General features: G+C 38.5%; 1 protein-coding gene across 11 annotated transcripts in view; it reads right to left on the bottom strand.

Annotated features, from left to right (window-relative positions):
• Positions 1–16,214, bottom strand: part of FBXO34 (F-box protein 34) — an 87,813-nt gene that overhangs the window by 21,055 nt on the left and 50,544 nt on the right. For 4 of the 11 annotated variants that reach the window (XM_042943312.1, XM_042943311.1, XM_042943313.1 and 1 more), the window contains one exon: positions 10,238–10,319. The exons of 6 other annotated variants lie outside the window; for them this stretch is intronic. The gene's annotated coding sequence lies outside the window, so the exon portion shown is untranslated. Of the gene's footprint in view, positions 1–2,199; positions 2,468–10,237; positions 10,320–16,214 lie in introns of those variants that run through there. One more of the 11 variants, XM_042943314.1, reaches the window with a different exon arrangement.

Genomic DNA, 16,214 nt, shown 5'->3' with positions numbered 1-16,214 from the left:
AGCACATATAAACATTAATTTCATCTTCAGGACAACTGTATGAGATATATACAATTATTATTTATTCACATTTCACAAATGTGGAAACTGACCAATTAAAGTGTAATGAATATTTTTAAATAATTGGTTATATAAGCAGTTCATCTTAGAATATTAAATGATGGGTCTTTTTTTTTTTAAGTATTTATTTTGAGAGAGAGCATGAGCAGGGGAGAGGCAGAGAGAGATGGAGAGAGGGAGAATCCCAAGCAGGTTCCATGTGATTAATGCACAGAGCACGACTCAGGGCTCCAACTCAGGAAACCATGAGAACATGACCTGAGCCAAAATCAAGAGTCAGACACTTAACTGACTGAGCCACCCAGGTGCCCCGACAGGTCATTTTTTAAAATGTGCTTTATAACATTTTTAAACAAAGCTGTGTGTGTATACACACATATTGATATAAAAATAAATAGAAGAGTCAAAGGATTTGCTCAGAAGTCACCAAATCAGCTGTACAGGCCTTCCTAATTACAAGTACAGTATAATAATGATGCTATTTCCTAAACCCTCAAATCCCAGTGGTTCTCCATTCTTTAAAAGGAAAATTAAGTCACAAACCAAAGTCAGTTCAAGTTCATTTTAAAAGAAATGTTTCTTTTGCCCAGGAAATGGTCAAAGACTCAAAGATTAACTGAACATACACAGATCCAGGCTGAACAAAAAGTCAAAAGGAAAGCATTAGATACCATCTACTCCTTAAGGGCAGGGACCCTGTATGGTATTTTATAGATTCCCCCTATGAGATCAAGCACAGAATACTTTACACATAAGAAGAGCTCCATGATGGGAATGCAAGCTGGTGCAGCCACTCTGGAAAACAGGATGGAGATTCCTCAAAAAACTAAAAATAGAACTACCCTCCGACCCAGCATTTGCACTACTAGGTATTTATCCAAGGGATACAGGTGTACTGTTTCAAAGGGACACATGCACCCCTGTGTTTATAGCAGCACTATCTGCAATAGCCAAAGTATGGAAAGAGGCCAAATGTCCATCGATGGATGAATGGATAAAGATGATATGGTATATATATACAATGGAGTATTACTCGGCAATCAAAAAGAATGAAATCTTGCCATTTGCAACTACGTGGGTGGAACTGGAGGGTATTATGCTGAGTGAAATTAGAGAAAGACAAAAATCATATGACTTCACTCATATGAGGGCTTTAAGAGACAAAACAGATGAACATAAGGGAAGGGAAACAAAAATAATATAAAAACAGGGAGGGGGACAAAACATAAGAGACTCATAAATATGGAGAACAAACAGAAGGTTACTGGAGGAGGTGTGGGAGGGGGGGATGGGCTAAATGGATAAGGAGCACTAAGGAATCTACTCCTGAAATCATTGTTGCACTATATGCTAATTAATTTGGATGTAAATTTAAAAAACAATAAATTTTAAAAAATTAAAAAAAAAAAAAAAAGAGCTCCACGAAAAGTAAACGCCGGGAACTATTCTGCAATAGCATCCCAGTCTCTCAAACCTTCATCAATCTGGCCTCCAAATAAAGGGGGAAATAATACTTAATAAACTCCTTTGACTCAAAATACCTACTCTTCATTGTCACGCAATCTACTAATGGACCCACCGGACTTGCTGGGTGGGAAAACCAGTTTGACAAGGCAATCACTGCCCTGCTCCAGAGACAACTTCATAAACTCAGTACCCAAATCCCCCCAATACCTCCCACAAGGAAAAACTGTTTTACCCCATGACTTCCTTATAAAGTCTCAATATCCTCTGTCATCGAAAGTTGATAACACAATGGTTCTCAATCTTTCTTGAACTGCGGACACTTCAGAATCTGAGGAAAAGTCTAAGTCCTCTGCCCAAGAAAAAAGGCCAGGGCATGCACACAAACTATTCTGCACAGAATTCAGGGGAAATCTCAAGGCTTCTGATTAACAGCTCCTGTCTTAGTTCTTCCTTGTATACTTTCCTTTTACCGTCACAGGGACTGTTTAACCTTTCTTCCCTACCTGTTACCATCTTTATCATTTACTCACTGTACTACTACTGTAGTACATTGTACAACTACAGAAACTGCTTACCCAGCTGGACCCCTCCTGCCCGGGTCTCATCCACTGCCCCACCCTCACCCAGCAGTATTAAGGAATAGCTACTATATGCCTCCCATGGGACACTTACCTTGGTCTATCTTGTCTTCCTCTCCCCTACTATACTGTAAACTGAAAGTTATAAGTAATCATACTCCTTTCTGTAGCTCTCACAGAGCATGTAGCACAGGGCCTTCCTTGCACCTGGCAAGTGTTCATTAGAGTGAATCAATGTCAAACCTAAGGATGTAATGGAAATCTTTCTTTTAAAAGATCAGCAACCATCTTTTAAATGGAACATGGGAGTGCCTGACTAATCGATACTTGGGCAGACCAGGAAGTTGATACAACTAAACAACTCCACCCACCACTTCCTGACCTAGTGCACTGCTAGCTCAGTGATGGGAGGTGGAAGAAGTGGAGATGCTCTCCAGGTCATGGTCACTTTTAATCTTCATTACTTTTCTGCAAAGCCAAAACACAGTTTGGCTTGAGTAGCCACTTTTTTCCAGCACCCTACTTACCTAAAAATTTCTATGCAATGCCGGATTTTAAAGAAAATCCTACTCACCGGCCATGTGCAAACAAATAACTTCCACAAAAGTTTTCCAACTTAATACTGTCAGTTTAAGTAGAGTAAAAACAACTTTCACGTTGCTAATAACCTCCACGACAGAACAATCTAGATAAGCAGACATTCAGCTATGAGTTAGGCAACATCCTTCTCCTTTTCAAAGCCCCAAACCACATCCTTTAAATACTAAAATATACAGACATGAAGTCCCAACAAGAAATACTGTAAAGTCTCCCCATGGTTCTTTACTATATTAAACACAGCTGTCCAGGGTCATGTTTACATAGATTTTTTTTTAATGCCAAACCAACATCAGTGCTAAAATATTTCTGATAAACAGACTCCTACACACCCAAACTAGAAAGGAAAAGGGCACCAAGAAGTTTAAAAATACTTTCATCTTTAAGGGCAATAAAAACACAAACTGGGTCCTATTATCATGTTTTGGTCATTTTGGTGTAACAGTTATATACATTTATTTCAAAGCCACAATGCTTTATTAATTACTTTAATAGAAAATCTTAACTTCCCTGGTTCTTTCTAAATCAATTACAAAGATGCAGAGTTCACACCCAGAACCCTTAGGTACTTCAATTTAATAAGCCAAACCACAAAGGAGAACCTGATACCAAGATCAGATTTCACTGCTGGGTTAATAGGTGGCAAAACTGTACATACCAAACAGCAAAGCCAAACACACTAAGAGTTAAGAAATGATACAAAACTACATCACCCCCAAATTTCTACCAATAAGCCTATTCCTCTCATACTGCCAATCTTATAGAAACAGACCATTAGTACAATAAAGTAACCAATCATAATTCACAAACTGCTGGAATTTGTGACTTGTGGGTCTAATTCTTGTCAGCCTCTAAGCAGGATCCTACTCCCTAGGAAAGGTGGTCTTATAAGCTAATAAATTGTAGCCACTGGAAAAATAAAACAAGTATCTTCCCTAAACATACCAGCACCTGAGCTGTAGGAAATGTTTTGTATCTACAAAGCACTTTTGCAAACATCTCATCTGCCCTCTTTCTGTTCCTCAGATCATTTGCATCTTGGTTGCGTACAAAGGTATCAGCTGCTCCTTCTTTCTTTCCTCTCCAGTCTCCATATGCCTATTCCCCCATGCTCATGTCACCACAAACCTATATATAACCTTAATGTTTTTGTATTGAAGTCTGCAACCATTGTGCCGAAAGGAGATAAAAGCTCAAAAACTGAAACCTGCTCAAGATCAAGTAGGGATGTAGCCATAACTTCAAAGGTCAACATTTTCTGATACACTACAAGCTCAAAACACTACATTTTAAGTTATAAAAGATTAAGGGGCACCTGGGTGGCTCAGCTGGTTAAGGATCTGACTACTGGTTTGGGCTCAGGTCATGATCTCATGGCCTGCCTTAGGCTCCACACTGGGCATGGAGCCTGCTTGAAGTTCTCTCTCTTTCTCTCCCTCAGCCCTTCTCTCTCTCTCTCTCTCTCTCTCTCTCTCTCTCTCTCTCTTAAAATAAGATTCAAACAAAGAGGTACACCAAGTTCTCCTTATGAAAACACTTTACAATATATGTTACTTCAGGAACTGACACTTAGTCCCATCATGTATTAAACATTTCCAACTTTTAGAAAGCATAGTAAAAGACAATCTGAGAAAGAGCTTTGTATCCAAGAAGCCTTCTACAGTGATTAGCAAAGAACCAAACATTACCCAGAAGCAAACCAGAAGCTAACCTGCATTACCTGGGATCTTACAGACAGGTGACAGTGCTAGACCTAATTTCATGCAGAGGCAGATCCTTTACATCAGTCATTCAGTGTTTCATATAACAACGCCCTCAAGGAGAATAACATTTACTATAATTCTTATTTCTACTCTGAGTGGGATGTATAAGTGAGAAAAATATTAAATACCCAAGGATAATCAAATAGGAAGTTCTTCAGTTCCTGAATTCATGTGGAAAATAATTATTGAACACCTACAGACATGCTCCAAGGTGCCTGAAACCCTGATTTAATGAAGGAAAAATGAAAGCTAAACAATGAACAAAGGTTTCAGCAGCAGCTCAAATGTAAAAAAGTAGAGAAGATGAGTTATCACAGTATCTTTAAAATGTGACAAACACGGGGCGCCTGGGGGGCTCAGTTGATTGAGCATCTAACTTTAGTTCAAGTCATGATCCCACAGCTTGTGAGTTCCAGCCCCGCGTCAGGCTCTGTGCTGACAGCTCAGAGCCTGGAGCCTGCTTCGGATTCTGTGTCTCCCTCTCTGTCTGCCCCAACCCACTCGCATTCTGTCTCTGTCTCTCTCAAAAATAAATAAACATTAAAAAAAAAAAAATTTTTTTAATGTGACAAACACAACAGAATTTGCAGAGTGAATGGCAGCACTTATACTGTAAGCATCAATTTAGTTTTTCAAACTTTATTCAAAATAGTATCAAAATAATATGAAACTAAATAGCATATTAAAGTATATTAATGAAGTATAAAGTATATTAAATAGTTTATAGTTGTATAAGAACTAGAAGCATACAGGGTTTACTAGTTTTGTTCATACATATTTAACTACATAACAATGCAACGTAAAAATGTTTTAGTTCTATATATATTAAAGGGTCTTGGGGCGCCTGGGTGGCTCAGTCGGTTAAGCGGCCGACTTCGGCTCAGGTCATGATCTCACAGTCCGTGAGTTTGAGCCCCGCATCAGGCTCTGTGCGGACAGCTCAGAGCCTGGAGCCTGTTTCGGATTCTGTGTCTCCCTCTCTCTGACCCTCCCCCGTTCATGCTCTGTCTCTCTCTGTCTCAAAAATAAATAAACGTTAAAAAAAAAAAAAAGTTTAAAAAAAAGGGTCTTAATGAATTTCTTCCTTTGGATGATTCACATGTTACTCAAATTTACAAAATAATACTCCAGACCAGAAATTATTTAGTGCGAGAGAAGATGAGAGCAGCACAGGAAAAACTATTAATATATTTATAATATAAGTGCATACCACAGAGATTTGATTAAAACTACACAGATGGTAGAGATTTTTGGACCCACTCTCATCTAAATCTGCAACACTAGCATTACACTCAAATTGCAACTACTGGGACACCTGGCTGGCTCATTCCTTAGAATATGAGACTCTTGTTCTCAGGATGTGAGGTCAAGCTTCATGTTGGGTATAGAGTCCTAATTAAAAAAATTAAAAAACAATAAATTGCAACTATCCTGTGGGGGGGCCTAAAGAGACCAGGCCTTTCCTACCTTTGGGAATTTTCTTCCGTTTCACAAGTATAAAATAATTTCCAGCCTCTAATTTGAACATTCAAGCAATCATTACTCCTATTCAAATCTCACAGTTTGTGAGCGAAGGTACCAACTAGATCTTTTCTTCACTCAGTATTTACTAAGCATCTACTATGTACCAGGCACTCTTCCAAAGATTAGTGATACAGCAGTGAGCTAAATATAAAAGTATTCGTCTTCATCAGATATACATTCTAGCTGGGAAGCAGACTAATAAAGCATATGGTACATGAAAGGTCTTTATGGAAAGAAAAGGAAGTATGGAGCATATATATCATATATAAAAAATATATCTAAAGCATAAGATTTTGGAAAGCTATTTTACAGTCAACCATATCATGAAACAATTTTTTTTAGTAAATAAAACTCATTAGAAAGAATATGAGTGCCCTTTTCTATGACAAATCTAGAAATGGAATACGAACATCAGGATAATTGAAACACAATGTCACATAAAGCAAAGTCTTTTAGGAAATGAATCTGATCCTGCTTTGTGCACAAACCATTCCTGAAATACCCTAGATTTGAAGCAAATTTTAGAAGATTTATGGAAACATAAAAAGCCTTAAAAGTGAGTTTAAGACAATATAAGGGAAAGGAAATATAAAAATCAAGAGATTATTATTTAGGTCACTCACTGTTAGCATAAGTGTATAGTATTTCCTAAGTTTTTATCACTAAAACTAAATTTGATATAAAGAGAAAAGTGATGTCATGGCTATCCGAGGCAACTCAGCTGTAAGTTGCTTGCACGATTACAGGAAACACACAAATCAAAACTACAGATAAATGCCTTCTACAGGTTCTCATTTGGGAAGATGGCAAGGGGAAAAGAGAAACATCAGAAGAGGAACAAAAAACAGGCAAATCCAACAGGAAAAACACGATCTTTGAACTTAACATGAAAACAAAGGCCAGCCATAAGGTAAAGAAAAGCAGTACTGAAATTAACGTTTTTCCTAGCAAGAACCTAGAAAAATAGGCAATGGGAAGGCTCAAGAGGAAAATTTTATCAGAAAAAAACAAATTATTGTGAAGTTTTCTTTTTGGTCTTAAACAACTACTTTAATTCCCAAAGACCCCTTAAAAAAAAAGTTGCACAAGGAATTAGCTGAAGATCAGAAGAGTATGAATACCTAGGAAGTTAAAATCCATTTGGTTATATCAGCTGAAGAAAGTAACTAAAGTTGATTAGGCTTTAAGGAGGAGCTTAAAAAATTTTTAAGCCATGTTTGTTGTGCCTTTAGGAAAGTGTAGGTAAGGGTGCTGAATCTTCTTGTATTGAGCAAGTTCTTTGGTTCTTAAGGGGATTATAATCAGTTGTGGGTCAAAAACTGTACATCAAGATTCATCACAACTTGGATGAATTCTTTCTTAGGTTATTCTTCTTTCTTCTATTAAAAAAAAAGTTTTAATTCTATCCCACTATCACATTTCTATCCACATCCCACAAATCCAGAAACAAAATTCATTGACTCTCCAAAATAATATTGAGTAGAAAGTTAAAATTTTAGGGGCTGCCTGGCTGGCTCAGTCAGAAGAGCATGCAACTTTTGATCTCGGGGTTGTGAGTTCGAGCCCCACACTGGGTATAGAGATTACTAGAAAATCATAATCATAACAATAATAATAAATTTTAACAAAGTTAAAATTTTAGAAAGAGAATGATTCAAAAGTATCAAGAAAAATCCTTTAAGATCATCCAACTTCCTGGGCGTCTGGGTGGCTCAGTCGGTTAATTGTCTGGTTCTTGGTTTTAGCTCAGGTCATGATCTCATGATTCATGGGTTCAAGCCCCGCACAGGGCTCTGTGCTGTACAATCAGGCTCTGTGCTGACAGCACAGAGCCTGCTTGGGATTCTCTCCTTCTCTCTCTGCCCTTCCGCCTCTCACTCACTCTCAAAATAAACTTAAAAATTTTTAATTAAAAAAAAAAAAATCACCCAATCCTGTTATTTCATGCTCAAAACAAAAACAAAGAAAGTGTAATGTTTATTTGGTTTCTTGAACAGAACTTCCTTATTGTGGGAAATACAAAGTCTGAGAATCAAAGAATCACGAGATGACCACCTACCCATGTGTTCATACATTGATGGAGGACCAGAAAACACACTTTTATCATTCAATTCTTAAGCTGACAGGGTTCCAAAGGCTAGCTTATACTAAAAATTCACGTAAATTTATTAAGTCATAATGAAGATCAAAATTCCAATTTCAGAAACTGGAATACCTAAGTTCTCCATTCATATTGTTTCCTCTCCTGGTATCAACATTATTAAACCAGAAGGTTTGGGTTACACATGAAAAAAAGCAAAGAAAGAAGAATAACCTAAGAAAGAATTCATCCAAGCTATGATGAATCTTACAGTTTTTGACCCACAACTGATTATAATCCCCTTAAGAACCAAAGAACTTGCTCAATACAAGAAGATTCAGCACCCTTACCTACACTTTCCTAAAGGCACAACAAACATGGCTTAAAAATTTTTTAAGCTCCTCCTTAAAGCCTAATCAACTTTAGTTACTTTCTTCAGCTGATATAACCAAATGGATTTTAACTTCCTAGGTATTCATACTCTTCTGATCTTCAGCTAATTCCCTTAACTGTTCTAATCTCTCTAGCTGCTCACTTACTAAACCACAAAGTTCCTTCTGAGGATGTCTCACTGCATCTATTACTACCCAGCTCTTCCTAATTTTCTGAGTCTCCGTATCTCAAAGCTGAATAGTATACTCCCTTCAAAGAGAAGAATCTGGGGCGCCTGGGTGGCTCAGTCTGTTAAGCATCCAACTCTTGATTTTGGCTTGGGTTATGATCCCACAGCATGGGATCAGGGTGGGATGAACCCCAAGTTGGGCTCCGCCCTGGGCATGGAGCATGCTTGGGATTCTCTCCTCCCCCTCTCTTCTGCCCCTCTCCCTCACTCATGCATGCACTCTCTCTTTCTCTCTCCCTCTCTTGTGGGGCTCAATCCCATGACCTATAATCAACACCTAAGCTGAAACTCAAAGAGTCAGATGTGCAAATGACTGAGCCACCCAGGAGCCCCCAAAATAAACTGCTTTTCAAAGACATTTTCTCAAATCTCCCTCAGCTCCTTCCTGGGCCTCCAAGCAATGATTCTCTAGTTTTCATGGCAGATTCTTATCCCCACCCCCTCAATCTCCCATCCCCACCTCCAGGAACTTTTAATTAAGTACAATCAATTCTGCTATATGGGATTGACAGATATATTGGGGAACAACTTGAATAGAATGTGAATTTTGTGTTTGCTTATGTATGATTTCTACTGTGAGAAACACTGAATGTACATTCAAAACTGCACTCAGCTTATCCCAGCTGTATAGAAATATAAAAAACACAAGCACACATCTCAAACATTTTAGCAAAATTTTTTTTTAAAAAACATGTCAAGGATACACACCAACCGTACTGTTTTCCTGGAAATTTTCAGATACATTGCAGCAACATGCGTGAGTTCACGGAGACATCCCAGGCTCCTCAGATAGTCTAGACTGGGAACTGGCTAAGTGCTCCACCCAAGTCTAATGGCTCTAAATTCAACTTACATGCTATACCAAGTGGCCACCCAAACCTGTCTCCAGGACTCCAGGTTTATACACTGACTATTCAAAATCTCCACCTAGATGTCTAATAAGCTAGCAAGCATCTCAAGCTCAACATGTCCAAAATCAAAATCCTGACTCCCTGTGCACGTTCCACCACCACCCTCCCAAAATCTTCCCCATTTTAGTAATCAACAAACCCATTTTTCCAATTTCCAAAGCCAAAAACCTTGAGTCATCCTTGACCCCCTTTTTCCCTCACAAACCACATCAGGAATTCCCATTGGCTCTACCTTCAAAATATACTCAGAATCCAACTACATCTGACCCTTGAACAACAGCGGGGATTAGGGGCACAGACACCTCCCCATCCCTATGCAGTCAAAAATCCGAATTATAAGTTCTGACTCCCCCAAAACTTAATAGCCTACTACTGTCTGGAAGCCTTACTGATAACATAAACAGTTGTTTAGCACATACTTTGTATGTTACATGCATTATATTCTGCATTCCTACAATAAAGCTAGAGAAAAGAAAATATGAAAAAAAGCATAAGGAAAATACATCTACAGTACTGTACTATAAAAAAATCCATGTAAGTGGACCCAAGCAGTTCAAACCCATGTTGTTCAAGAGTCAGCTTGTGCCATTCACCACCTCCACTGCTAATACTCTGTTCTAACCACAATTTCTCACCTGCATTAGTCTCCCATTAGTCTTTGAATTCTATTCTTGCTCTCCATATGGTCTACTCTCAAACTCAGCAACCAGTATAATCCTATAAGGAAAAAGAAAAGCTCATCATATTTTTTTCTGTGCCACACCCTTGTTAAAAAGAAAACCACAGGCCCAAAATGGCATCACTTGGGGGGGCACCTGGGTGGCTCAGTCAATTAAGCATCTGACTTCAGCCCAGGTCATGATCTCATGATCTCACAGTTAAATGGTTCAAGCCCCACATTGGGCTCTGTGCTGACAGCTCACAGCCTGGAGCCCACTTCAGATTCTGTGTCTCCCTCTCTCTCTCTCTCTCTCTCTCTGCCCTTGCCCTGTTCCTGCTCTCTCTCTCTCTCTCTCTCAAAAATAAATAAACATTAAAATTTTTTTAAAGATTACATAGTCCTCTATATTTTACTAGCTACCTGAAAATTCAGTTTTATTGTTGACATCCTCTAAAATCATAGTAGGTATTTCAGACAACAAATCCTAATATATTCTTTTTCTCTTTCCACCAACCTTCTCCCCAGGACTTAGCTTTAAATACAGCTTTAAACACATTTAAGGAAAATCTCTTGAGATTTAGGTTCCAAACAACCTCGTCTCATAGCAAGATCTAACACCATGCACTTCAAAATCTAAGCATGCCTATTTAAACCAAAGATTACCTGTGACCCAAACCCACACTATTTGGCCAAACCTAAAAATCACTTTTTACCTTTGCCTCATTCAATTCCCTCGTCCTCCTGACCTTCGCTACCAGCTGTCTTCAATGTGGGGGGATTATGAATTGATGAGCTTTTAATAGGAAGCTATTTGGTTATTCTTAGGCAGAAAGTAAAGTCCATCTGGGTTTGTTTTGGAGTCTCTGTGATGTGACAGAACCTCAACTAGGGATTTTACTTCTTCTATAAACTATTTCATCTGCGACTTGTGTATACTGAGGATGTTTAGACACACCTTAAGCAGGCCTGGTGTCTAGTCTACAAAAGTATTTGGATTGTCTTAGGTCCTTCTGAAAAGCAATGGACCAGCATCCTGCCCCACTTCAAGAACGAGTTGGCTCCTTGTTACTATGGTGATGAACACCCTGTGAACAGAGGTAATTTGCCACTTGCTGAAATTCAAAGCATTCTGTAGCATTGTTTTTTTATCAGGAACAAGGTGGGAGGAGCAGCAGAACCAATTATGGAGTATATTTATAAACACTTAAAGGAGTGTGTTACTGTATTCTGAATAACAAGATTTTAAATTGTTTAGTTTACAGGAAAAAATGAAGGAAATAAGAGGACTGAAGAAAAGAAACATGTTGACCTACATCCTAACACGTACAGCTCTGCATCATTGTTGAACCTGGCACTACAGCTTTTCCAAAATAGAGTTCTTAGACTGGTTTTCAGATTGGTCGCACATACACAATATATATTAGTTTTCTCACCAGCATTTAGTCTCCTACTAGTCTCCTGCTAGTGTGTTTTGTGTATGTGTGACAAACCAACAGTCTGGAAGGGAAGAAAAATCCACTCAAGTAACAAGGTATCAACCAAGTAGGGTAAGAACAATGCTTCTGAAACACTAACAGTTAAAGGAAAGAAATTATATCTCAATAAATTCTTAAAAGTCACACTCAGGGGCACCTAGGTGGCTCAGTCAGCTAAGTGTTCGATTCTTGCTTCTGGCCCAGGGGCATGATCTCATGGTTCGGGAGTTTGAGCCCCGCATCTCTCTCTCCTCTCTCTCCATCCTTCCCCTGCTTGTGCATGCTCTCTTTTTCTCTCAAAATAAACAAACATTTAAAAAAAAAAAAAAAAAGGAAGAATACTCAGCACCTATTCCTGATTTTCAAAAAAATTCTTACCAAACTAGGAAAACTTGACCTTAATGAAAGGAAACAGAAATTTATATGAAACAGCATACTTAATATCAAAATATTTAAAACATTCCCCTCCTATATTCAGGAATAAAACAAAGATGCCAGCCATCACATTACAAAAACAAACAAACATGCCACTAACATATTCAAAGGGAAGAGACAAAAATCTGTCACTGCTTGCAAGCTACATGTTATGGGCTTTCATGTTACTAATCAAATTAAAAGTTACTTGGTCTCACAGCTCAAAAACTTACCAGATACAAGATCAAAATTTAAAATCAGGGGCGCCTGGGCGGCTCAGTCGGTTAAGCGGCCGACTTCAGCTCAGGTCATGATCTCGCGGTCCGTGAGTTCGAGCCCCGCGTCTGGCTCTGTGCTGACAGCTCAGAGCCTGGAGCCTGTTTCAGATTCTGTGTCTCCCTCTCTCTCTGACCCTCCCCCGTTCATGCTCTGTCTCTCCCTATCTCAAAAATAAATAAAATGTTAAAAAAAAAAATTTAAATCAAACAAAAAAAAAACATGAAACAAATAATTAACACATGACCCAGCAACTCTATTCCTAGGTATATACCCCCAAAGAACTGAAAAGAGATACTCAAATACTTGTACACAAAATTTTATAGCAGCACTATTTAAAACAGGTGCAAACAAATGAGATGTCCGTTAGTGGATGAATGTATAAACAAATGGCGGTGTATACATACAATGGATTAATGAAGTACTGGTACAAGTACTTGTAGAGAGCAAGATGGAGTCACTCAGGTCAAACAAGGGCCTTTGTCAAGCAGTGACACTGTTAAGGGTGCTGCAGCTACAAGATATCATCAAGACCAGCACCAGTTAATGACACCCCAGAAGTGATAACAAGAAGCAGAGGAGGTCTGCAGGGGCCCAAGAATGATTAAATCCTTTTAAAGGGTGGGGGGGGGGATTTCTGCAGCTGTCAGACTCTTTAGACACTGACCCCTCTTTGACCACTTTAAAAAGGCAGCTGCAGCTGGAAGTCTCTGCCCAACTGATCTCTGAACAGAGGTGAGATCCTTCACTGCTTGAACATAATAAGCAATAAGTGCTGAGAGCTGACCCGAACAGGACCTAGGCCTGATCTCAACTGGTCGCTCACAGACTGACTCCTCATTTGGTTCATTAATTTCCCACCCCCTGTGTGATCTTGTGTGTTGTGTGACTTGTCTTGTGCTCTGCTGTGTAAGAAGCCAAGTTAATCATGTGGTGAAATGTCACTGAGTTTGGAATCCTGAACCTGCTTTATAATTATGTTAACACTGCTTTATGACTGAATAGAGCGGACACTGTAGACAGATACAACTTACGTGTGTACCTTCACAGCGTGCTTATAACAGTACTACAACATGGATGAACTTTGAAAACATTATGGTAAGTAAAAGAATCCAGACACAAAAGGTCACATATTTTATGATCCATCTGTAGAACAGACAAACCTATAGAGACCGAAAGTAGATTAACGGTTGCCTAGGGCCTAGGGGTGGGGGTTGGGGGGTCAGGACTCGGTGGGCAAAGAAATGGGAAGCAACTGCTAATGGATATGGAGTTTCTTTTGGGAGTGATGAAAATGAATCAGAGGTGATGGCTGCACAACTATGTGACTATACTAAACACCAATGAACTGTATACTTTTAAAACGCAAATCTTATGGCATATAATTCTTATCTAAATTTAAAAAGAATAGTAAGATTTGTTGTGGGAAAAATAAAGTTCCCAAAACATACAAAAATACTACAGTAATCAAAACAGTATGGCAAGAGAGCAGAAACAAGTAAGTAGTTCAAGAAAACAACACCCTAAATGATTAAAGCAGGATGTTTGAATAAACTCACTGGGTATCTGAGTGAAAAGGTAGATGCCTACTTCATTATAAAAACTTAAAAGTGACAGATTGAATAAAATGTAAAATCCAATGCTGTCAAATATGAGAGAATGATTTTAAAATCTTAGTAGGGGAGGTGCCTGCGTGGCTCAGTTGGTTGAATGTCTGACTCTTGATTTCCACAGGTCATGATCTCATGGTTCATGGGATCAAGCCTCTCGTTGGGCTCTGTGCTGACAACACGGAACCTACTTGGGATTCTCTCTCCCCCCTCTCTCTTCCCCTCTCCTACTCACACTGTGTGTGTCTCTCTCTCTCTCAAAATAAAAATAAACATTTTTTATAAATACATACATACATACATACACAAAATACTGACATATCTGGCTAAATACAAATTCTAAATATCTATTTGGGGAAAAGACACAATAAGGTTAAAAGATAAGCAAAAGATTGGAAGAATATTATTTGCAATATACAAAAAAGGAGTAATTTCCATGATATTAAAAACTTCATGCAATCCAATGGAAATGGAGGAGAGAGGGGACAGTATTTTAGTATAATACCATTGGTGTGAAACAAAACTGAAAAGACTGTGTAGTTTGCAAATACAGAAAAACTGGTTATGCTTGGGATGACAGGGACATTTTTTTCTGCATCATATTTTCAATGTTTGAATTTCTGACCACAGTATATACAGTAATTCTATAATACCAAAAACAATTTAAAAAGGAAAAAAGTCTGAGAGGCAAACTTAAAAAAGAAACTTAAAAAAATGTTTATTTATTTTTGAGGTAGGGAGGGGCAAAGAGAGAGACAGAGAATCCGAAGCAGGCTCCACGCTGTCAGAGCAGAGCCCAACACTGGGCTCGAACTCACAAACCATGAGATCATGATCTGAGTAGACATCAAGAATCGGATGCTCAACCAAGTAAGCCACACAGGCACTACTGAGAGACAAACTTTAAGTAGCTGAGGGACACTAAAGGATTTTTAAAGGGGAAGTAGAATGGATGGTTTAGCATTGTTGACGGATCCCTGGAGTACCTTTATAGAGAATGGATAGGAGAGGTACCAGTTTGGAAATAGTTATTGATTCATTTCTCCATTCAACAAATGTTAAACACCTCCTGGGGCTTGGCACTGAGCTAACCACTGGCACCAGTTAAAAATGTTGCAAGTTGTCTCTCCAAAAGGTCATATACCTACTTTGGGCAATGGTGCAAAGGAAATAAGGGAAACACCTATTGTTTGTTTCTTTCTTTTCTTTTCTTTCTTTCTTCCTTTGTGGTGCGGGGGTGGAGGGGAGGGATGCATATAGAACTTTTGCCATTTTAAGACATCTGTGAATAATATCCTTGTGGTATTCATTGTATTACAAAAGGACCAGGTATTCCTTGTAAGTATAACCCATATTTTGGCAAGTCACTGAAGAAAAAAAACAAAAACGCAACATCAGCCTTGTTCTTACAAGTTCAAGATTCTTTGACTTTGGAAAGTCCAAGTCCTAAAAAATCTCTAAAAGAACTTCAAAGTCACCCTTACTCATTTTCTGTCCTTTTTAAAATTCTTTGGTTTTGTCAAGAGATGAATAAAAAGAGGACACAATATTAACAGGCCAAAGGAAAAACATCTTAATGAATCATATTAAAGATATTTATAATTATGATTTAATCTGCACTGGTTTCTTTTTACAGACATGTTCCCATTTTATCACAGCCATCTGCTATTTCAACAGTAAGCCTGTTTTACCAAGTTTTAATAAAGACCATGACTATACATAAAAATTTTTTAAACTTTCTTACCATAAAACTTATTTTTTAAGTGTCCCCTAAGTGAAGAGGCAGAAAAAAGAAAATGCTGATGAATTTGGTAAAAAATTCACGCTACCATTTGGCTTAGGACATTTCAAAATGTGAGGGGTGTGGCACCAGCTCCTGGTTTACCACCACTTTAAAGCTAAGTGCTCTGCTTCACGATCTAGGGCTGAGAAAAAGAGCTTTTCTGAGGTTGCTGGTCAGCAGGCAATCACCGTCACCTTGACAAAACCAACTGGCTGAGTGAGCTTTCCTTAAACCTATCATAATGTTACCATCATTCTTCCCAAACCATGCTGACAAGGTCCCTCATGTATAGATTTCCTATTGTAAATGCATGATGTGGGCAATACCAAAGCAAATGCAAGTCCCTTTCTGAGGAAGGGTATGGTTAAGAATGACAGTCACAGGACCTAGATA

The sequence above is a fragment of the Panthera leo genome, chromosome B3 (assembly GCF_018350215.1).
Source record: "Panthera leo isolate Ple1 chromosome B3, P.leo_Ple1_pat1.1, whole genome shotgun sequence".
Taxonomy (NCBI): Eukaryota; Metazoa; Chordata; class Mammalia; order Carnivora; family Felidae; genus Panthera; species Panthera leo.
Note: the sequence above shows the minus strand (reverse complement) of the source record. Positions and strands in the feature narration are given on the sequence as shown.